The sequence below is a fragment of the Lathyrus oleraceus genome, chromosome 6 (assembly GCF_024323335.1).
Source record: "Lathyrus oleraceus cultivar Zhongwan6 chromosome 6, CAAS_Psat_ZW6_1.0, whole genome shotgun sequence".
Lineage (NCBI taxonomy): Eukaryota > Viridiplantae > Streptophyta > Magnoliopsida > Fabales > Fabaceae > Lathyrus > Lathyrus oleraceus.
In genome coordinates this window covers 399,224,857-399,233,770 of record NC_066584.1, presented here as the reverse complement: position 1 = coordinate 399,233,770, position 8,914 = coordinate 399,224,857, and the positions used below count along the sequence as shown (strand labels likewise).

At 30.7% G+C, this 8,914-nt stretch overlaps 1 long non-coding RNA gene across 1 annotated transcript; it reads right to left on the bottom strand.

Annotated features, from left to right (window-relative positions):
• Positions 1 to 4,740: 4,740 nt before the first annotated feature.
• On the bottom strand, positions 4,741 to 7,133 carry LOC127096700 (uncharacterized). The gene is made up of 2 exons (XR_007792771.1): positions 6,691 to 7,133; positions 4,741 to 5,088 (listed from the first exon to the last, which is right to left on the bottom strand). It is a non-coding gene; the product is annotated as an uncharacterized LOC127096700 (long non-coding RNA).
• Positions 7,134 to 8,914: the final 1,781 nt, after the last annotated feature.

Below are 8,914 nucleotides of genomic sequence, written 5' to 3'. Positions count from 1 at the left end.
ACAGACAAAAAAATGAAAAAAAAAATTCATCGATTTATTTTTGAAATATATTTTAATTTTTTTAAAAAATTGTTTTAAAGTATTTATTTTTTTATATTTTCATTTTAATATATTTTAATTAAATTTAGATATAGATTAAAAATACTTAAATATAGTATTTATTATATTAAATTTAATTTTGAAATTCATCATATATTTTAATTATTTTTGAATCAATAGGGGTTAATAATATAATACTCATATTTCCATCTAATATGCTCTATTTTATATTAATTACTTTATATTTACATTAAAATACGAATATTATCGAATCCAACATTGTTATTATTAAAAATATCAAACAAATATGAGTTTGATTCTCATTGTACATCTATTAAGTATATGAACTTTTCACTATTTTAGAAATATTTTGTGGACACAATTTTTTAACATGTGACGTGTATGATTTACAAGTTGAATTTTATAGCTATTGTTTTTTTTTCTCAATTTTATTTATAACTAACTCTTTGTGTATTTTATAAAATGTTGGATATTATATTACTTTTTTTAATTTAAATAACACTCCTCTTACTAGTTTTAGTTTTAAATTATAAATACTTTTTTCTTCTAAAAAATGTTCAATTGAATAACGCATAAATTAGATGCAACTAACAAAAAAGAATAAAAATATATTTTTTAATTTTTCTTTACCAAAATAAATAAATAATCTAAGGGTAATTAAATATATAAAAAATGTATTAAAATACTATTTATAGATTTATTTATGATTTTGACACATTTGTTTTTATAAAAAAAATAATTCATATACTTATTATATATATTTTAAAGTTGTAAATATTACAAATTTATTATTATGAAAAATGTATTATTTTTTCCTTGTTGTTTCTTCAAATTTTTCAAAACCTCTAAAATCTTTTTTAGTTTTTTAGTTTTCAAAACTCATAAATAAAATATAATTTTTAAAAATAATTTTATAAAATTAAATTATTAAACAAGTTTTATTATTTTCATGTTAAATAAATTAAATAATTTTTTTTACAAAAGCAAATCAAACAAGCCCCCCTTCCCCTTAATCTTGTATTGTTATTTTTATTCTTTCTTTTAGTTATTTTATGTTTTGATATTAATTATTTTTTTTAAAAAAAAATAGCTTATTACCTTCTTGCCATTTAAAAAAGGTAGTCTCACTCAATTGTATTATTATGATATTGAATTTTAATATAATTAAAGAAAATTTAGTTTTTATCTTCTAAACCTCTCTATTTTTTGTTTTAAATTTTGTTCCATGTTTTTAAATGAATCATCTCATATTCATTAGTTTTTACATGGTATTAGATGCGAGTATTAATCATTGCCTCCAATTTCTTTTCTCTATCAATCTTTAGGTTAGATTTGAATCGATGGAATAAAGAGTGAAATCTAATGGAATGGAACGGAACGGAAAAGATCAGGATGATGAGATATTGCATTTCATTGTCTTAGTATTTTTGTTAATTTGATGGAATGAAACATAACTAATTAGTTTAGTCTGTTGTATACACTCTAAATTCGACGGAATGAAAATTGAATAATTTTATGGAATATGATGGAATGAATTTCATCATGTTTTATTTTGCTCCATCCATTATTTGAAAATTCAAACAATGGAATTTGATTACTTACCACTACACCGTATTTCATTCTATCACATATCATCAATCCAAACATACTCTTAGGGTTCATATTCCCAAAATATTATCTCATTTTTTAAGGTTCGTGTTGCTTTTTCTATAACCTTTTCTTCTTTTCCTTCTTCTCTATCATGAACGACCACAAAGATACATCCATCACCGAACCACGAGAAATCTCTACTTCGATCGATATCATCAATGTAAGAAACTCCACACACAAAATTACAAATAAGACATGTTTGATCCTTTCTTTGTGCACCCTAGTGATAACCTTGTTCTTGCCCTCACCATTCCCCCTTTATCAAATGATAATTATCATTCTTTATTTCAATCAATGTTAGTTGCTCTCTCATCGAAGAACAAATTATGGTTCATCTATGGAATCTTAATTTTCCTAAATTCTCATGGTCACAAAATCCTCGTATGTATGACTTCTATAGACTTAGATATTTCCCAAATCTTGATGTGGATGGACATGGTATATGATGTTTAGTAGGATCTCAATGATCGTTACCATTTATGTGTTTTTTCTTCATATTTTAGATCTTCAAGAAGAAACTTACAATCTTTGTCAAGGTGATTGTAACATCACTATTATACTCGATTGAAGAAACTTTGTCAAACAAATTAATAATATTTTCAGTTTATTGGTGTGTACTTGTTCTTCTAAGTTCACTTGCGGTCTTCTTCCCACCAAGAAATATCATGAATGAGATTATGTAATTTATTTCTTAAAGGGACAAAATGAAAATATGTACTTGTGAGATCCCAAATAATACTTATAGATTCTCTCTCCATCATAAGAAAAACCTTATATATGCTCATTCAACAAGAGCCCTAACACTGGACCAACTAAAGACTTGAAGCTCTTTGCAAATTTCATCGATCAGGGTAGAGGTACCTCAAAATATAGAGGTTCTTACCCTAATGTTAGTCCATTACTACTGAAAACACCTATCATAACTATCATACCCCAAATTTTTCCCTACCTATTTTTATTTTATCTGGCTTATGGTCTCCAATTCATCTGCATGGTCCTCTTAACATTAATTTTAGAAATCATTCATTTGCATAAGATTTTTTTTTGTCTTTTTTCAGCAATCATTGTTTTCTCAAGTTTCCTGTATCCCCACAAGACAACCTATGAGGGTATTGTTTTTAAACTTGTTTAGCTTTCCTGCCTCACTCTTAACCTGTTTTAAACATAGGAAAAATATTAATGTTCATGGTTGTATCCATAAAATTATCAGAAAATACAAATGGTACTAACCATGAACTCCTCAGAACTACGAGACTTCACAAACTTTTTCCAAACCTTCTTGTCAAGATAAGGATATTTCACTCACGGGCACTCATTATTAGGCTTAGGCTTCGCAATGTAATCACTTGTGAGTCGTGACTTAAAACTTCTCCAAGTCGTACCAGCATAAGTGATCCATTTTTTTTCAACTTCAAATCATCACTAAACTCAAACGTCAACTACACATTTACGTCAATAAGTATGTATTAATGTTTATATAAAGTAATATGGAATCAATGAAATAAAAATTAATACCTAAATGTATGTCCATATGTTATTTTTCTCCTCATTTGTTACATATTTTCAATCATCTAACAATATGCTGACTTTGCCACGCCCAAGCAACGCAACATAACTCTTCAAAAGTGAATAATAAGGACCGTCAAGAATAGTATAAACGAAACTAAACTCAATCGAAAGTATGACACCCGACTAGCAAACTTTTGTTATTGTAGGCCTCATTGTGGCACCGCTTTGCTAATTTTTATGTTCTCCTACTACAGATTGAGAATCATTTCTCATGGTTTCATTTGTATATGTAGCTCTGTCGCTACTAGATGAAGAATATGTCATATATCAAGACATAAAACAATCAACATCAAGACACAAACATCATCATCAACACAATGTCATCATCAACAACAGTGGCATCATCAACACAATGGCATCAACAACAACAGTAGCATCATCAACACAATGGCATCAACAATAATAAATACATAAGCAACAATATGGCATCATCAACAACAATGGTATCAGCAACAATAATAAATAATGGCATCAACAACAACAAATGCATAAGCATAAGAGGAATCATCAACTTAATGACATTGAAAACAACAAATATATAAACAACAATGGAAAATGACGGTACTGTAGATGCATGGGAAAAGCTTTCGTACCGGAAATGTGATGAATAAGTAAAAAAAATGTTGTCAAAATCTTTGAGTTCCTCCTCAACAGCTAAACCAAAGGCTAGTCAAGAACGAAGAACACGGTGTCGGCTCCTTCCTCGACGGTACGAAAGCACAGACGTTGGTTGAAAATGTTGTTGTTTATTTAGGTTTGAAGATGGTGTTGTACTTTTTGTTAGGGCTGAAACTGATTTTGTTTCGTTAAGGTTTAAAATGGTGTTGTTCAATTAGGGTTGAAAATCGCGTTGTTTTGTCAGGGGTTATTTCTTGATGGAAATGAAAATATGTGTCATACCCTAAAATTTGTCCTCCCCTTTTCTTTTTTTATCTAAATTGTGGTCTTTAATTCATCTGCATTCTCATAGTAATTTAGGTTATTTCTTTCATTCCATTTTTTAAAACAAATATCATTGATTCAAAGGTTTTTTCTTATTTAAGATACAAGGCACTGAGTTAAGGTTTGCAAGCTTATGTTCATTATGCTTCATCTTGACATTGTGGATTATGGGCACAACGAGCTTATGGGTGACCTTTGTTCTTGATTTAAGTTTTTGAGAAACCTTAATATTGGTCTAGACAGTTTAGATCATGTTGACTACATCATGACATTGGGATTTAGAGATCACTTTTCAAGTTTGACTTTGATCAACAAAATTCAACCATGGAAGAATGACTTTTTTGTTGACCAATTTCTTGTGAGGTCTTACTTTGTGATTATCATTGGCTTTGGTTCTATTTGATTCAAGTATGGTAATTCATTCAATAAGTCAAATGCAATTCAAATTCAAGTCAAAGATTCAAGTTAAATTTAAGTTCAAAGTTCAAATTTTGAAATTTGGAGGAAAATACACATGGCTTGGAAAACAAGTTACATTACAATCAAAAAACTTCATTACAAACATCCATTTCATTACAAAAGGCCAATTAGAAGATTTCATACACACACAAAAACCTATATTTGATATAGAGTTGACTTTTTGGTCAAACAGTTGACCAAAGTCAAACTGATCCTAAACCCTAATAAACTCTTTGGCCTTCATCATCCTTGATCCTTCATATATGCCTCTAAGTGCTTCAATGACTTCAATATTCTTCATTTCCATAATTTCAACTTTGAACATGCCATGCCTACCTTGATCATGCCATACCAACACACCATGCCTTGCCAACAACCATGCCAAGCCATCCCATATGCACATCAGTCCTACAACAATGACACAAACAGGATGCACAATCAGTACACATACAATGCAACCTAAGCTCAACATTTTAAATCAATAAATTTCCATTTTCCAACTATCATCATCATAAACTAGTTAACTTTTTTTTCTAATATGATAATAACTATAGCAAAATCACAGTACAAACATCAACAGACAGTCAAAACTTTTTTTTTAAGAACTCAACATAATTAACAATTCAAATTAACCAAGTTCAACCCAATCAACACAACTTCTAATTGTGAGTTTCAATCCTGATAGTTAGCCAAGTTATCCACTGCACCTTTAACTCCAACTATAACCATAAACCACTCAAATATTAACTTCAAACTCCACCTGAATTCTATACAAATTTCAATCATCTAACTACCATAATTAACATGACTAACACATTCTCCTAATTGTCTTGACTACTAATCTAACTCTCCTAACATGATTAATTACGTAACAGTTTATTAACATAATCATAATGCTAACAGTTCAACATAACCAATTAACTACCAACATTTTACTAGCATTCCATCACCAACCTACTAACCAATTCACTTCAACTAATATTAGCTAACATTTTTGCTTAAACACTTCTATAATAGTCTAGTTAACCCAAGATAACTTTATGTTGAACCAATTTTCCACTAATACACTAGCATTGCATAGCAATCCATTTATAAAGCATTAGCATCCACTAATAGTTCATTTAAAATCCTAACAAGCTCAACTGTAACTCCTTACACTGTCAAGCTTCCATTAACTAACATAACAATTTACCAACTAATATCAACATTACTAAGTCTAACAGTTAATAGTTCAATAACAACCCAAGCAAATTCACCAATACACCTACTATCACCTAATTGTTTTTTTTTCTAACAGTTCTGTTTAAGTATTTTCCTCTTCAATCAACCTTTCTAACTAACTATCAGATTCTCATTCAAACAATTCAATTAATAAAACCATCCTAACTGATTTCTAACACTTAACTAACTATCTTGGCTCATTCTAACATCAATTTTGTTAACTCAGTGAATTCTAACTTAACTAACAGCTTTCTAACTCTAACTGATCTTTAACTATAACATTTAACTTTTAACTGATTCAGAATAACATAACTAATGTTTTAATCACTAACTAACCCACAAATTCTCCACTAACTGAAATTCAAACCAATAACTAACCCTTAACAACTCTTAACAGAAATTCACAGTGTTGGAAAACCTCCAACTAACTTCTTCATGGCATCTAACTCTGCCCTGATGTCCCTGACATCCCTGACCTAACTACCCTATTCAGTTATGTAACTCAACTTATATATATTCATCATCTCAAGCAACCTCAAAGGGGAGTCGAATCATTTTTTCATCATCTGTAATCAGTTTTCACTCTTCATCTATCTCTCACAAAATTTTCTCCCACTCTCCCAAACTCCCATCACATGCAATCATCACTCTCTCTGCTACTCTTTGGTCACACGCACATCAAGAGCAAGAACATCAAGCAACAACACATTCTACAGATCCTACAGGCTAAAGAAGTGAGGAGGAAGAAGAAAGAATCAAAGGGAAGAATGAGGGAATTTTGAAGCTTACCTGAAGGGTCTTCATCTTCGCATATTTACTCTGAATTCAACACTCACTGAGGAACTCCTCCTCATCATAGGTAGGGTCGTCACTTCTTTTCTCCTTACCTAAGTTACCAATATCTAGTGGTTGGCTTAAGGAATAAAAGCCCTAATATGAGATGATGAGATGAAGAGAACGATGTTCATACTGTGAGGTTTGAGCCTCCGCCGCCGTCGGTGGCGAATTTTGGCGCATCGGAGATGTCATTCTCAGACCATGTAATTTTAGGAGAGAAAATATTTTAAGAATGTGTTGAACCCTATCCTCCTCAATTGGCCTTACTTCAGCGCGTGGGCCTAAGGCTTTTGGCCTATGAAAACACATTATGCACCCTACACCTTCAGCAATGCACCCTATTTGAACCATGTTGTTTTTATTTGGTCCTATGTCCAAGCCCAAGCATATTTCTCTTCGTATACGCCTTCTTATGTGTTGCACCTCCCTGGTTTTCCATATTGTTTTTTTAATCTTTTCCATATTTTTATTATTTTTCTCTAATTGTTTAATCCATTTTAATTCCATTTCAAGATGTTTGTTAATGCATTTTTTATATGAAAAATACTTAGAGATAACATGTGTTTTTAGGTTTTATTTTCTTATTTTCATTTAACTCATGTTTTAATGAAAATAATCAAATTAGTGAGTTGTTAGAGATTAATCAGGATTAACCTTCTAATTGGATTTTGATCATTAGATGCATTGTTAGAATTTTAATCTAATATTTAGGATCAGCTTTGTAGTTAGTTTCTAATCAATGAATATGTCATGCTCCCTTAGATTCTATGCTCTTTTAGAATTAGGATCATGATTTTGAATTTCTTTACACTTTAGGTTTAGAAATCCTTATGCCTGATTTTCAACTAATTTCTCCTTAATTGATTAAGTTGATCAAAGTCTTCTTTGATCAACTAAATCCTTTGACATGTGCATATTTGTCGCTATGCGAAAATTTACCAGTCTGACACAGAGTCGCCACCGTTTTTATTTATTCCAAGAAAAAGAGGAAAGGAAAAATAATCGATAAAACCCTCTAAAGAAATAAGAAAATATTGGTCTCGCAACCAAATAATGATTCGGAAGTCGGTTATGCGAGGGGAAGGTATTAGCACCCCTCACATTCATCGTACTCGATGGGAACCATCTAAGTTGTCTATATGTATGGGTGTTTATTTATCTTAATGCTTACTTACTATCGGAAAAAGGGGAAAATGAATGGTTTTTTATTATTGTGCTCGCCAAGGATTGTGGTCTTTGTGCATATGTATCATCATCGAGGGATGAAAAATCATAGCTCTGTAGTTCGGAGTAGAAAATGATTGTTTGTTGGTTGTTTTTACCTTGAAAAAGGATTTTCAGAGTGATGCCCTAAGGCGTAAAAATAAGGTTTGATGAGTTGATGTTTGTTTTATGTTTTTTTGAAAAGATATCGTTCTTGATTAGAATTGCAATAAAGACTATGGACAGAGGTGAATGTTTCAGACAAACAAGATAAGCGTCTTGTGTCCAAAATATTCAGAGTAAGGGTAGGAAAGCTCATTTCTTACTCATTCTATACCACTTAAGGCTCGTGGCATACAATTCTAATCGTATTTTTATTGTATTTTTGAATTTGATTGAGAAAATGTCGTTGAAGTTAGATCAAGGGTTTATTACTTATGATTTTGAAATGGTGAGAAACATGGATTTTTACAAAAGGACAATGCGAGAAATAAAAGGTCTCATTGTAAGGTAGTTCAAAAGAAATCCTAAAATAAAACTAATAAAAGAGATAAGGGTATGGGGGTTAGTTATGCAAAGGGAGAGTATTATCACCCTAAACATCCATGGCATTCCAAGGGAACCTCTTTGAACATATGTACATTTTGGTTTGAAAAGGGTGTTGTTTGCAAAAGTTGGAGGATGGGAAAAGAAGTATATTTTTCTTATTTTTGTGTTTGCCAAGACTTTTGAAGTCTCATGCCTATGTACCAATAAAGTACAATGGAGGATCAAAACCTCGTAGTTTGTGATAAAAATAACAAAGGTGTTTGTGTCGATTCATTTTTAATGGAAAGACATTTTCTCATTTTAAGGAGAACACTTAACTAGTCACCACAAATATGAGAACTTTGCATCATCATGAGAAGGATTTCAACTTTGATAAGGATCAACAAGTATGCCACTAACTCTCTTAGATGGAAAAGAATTATCA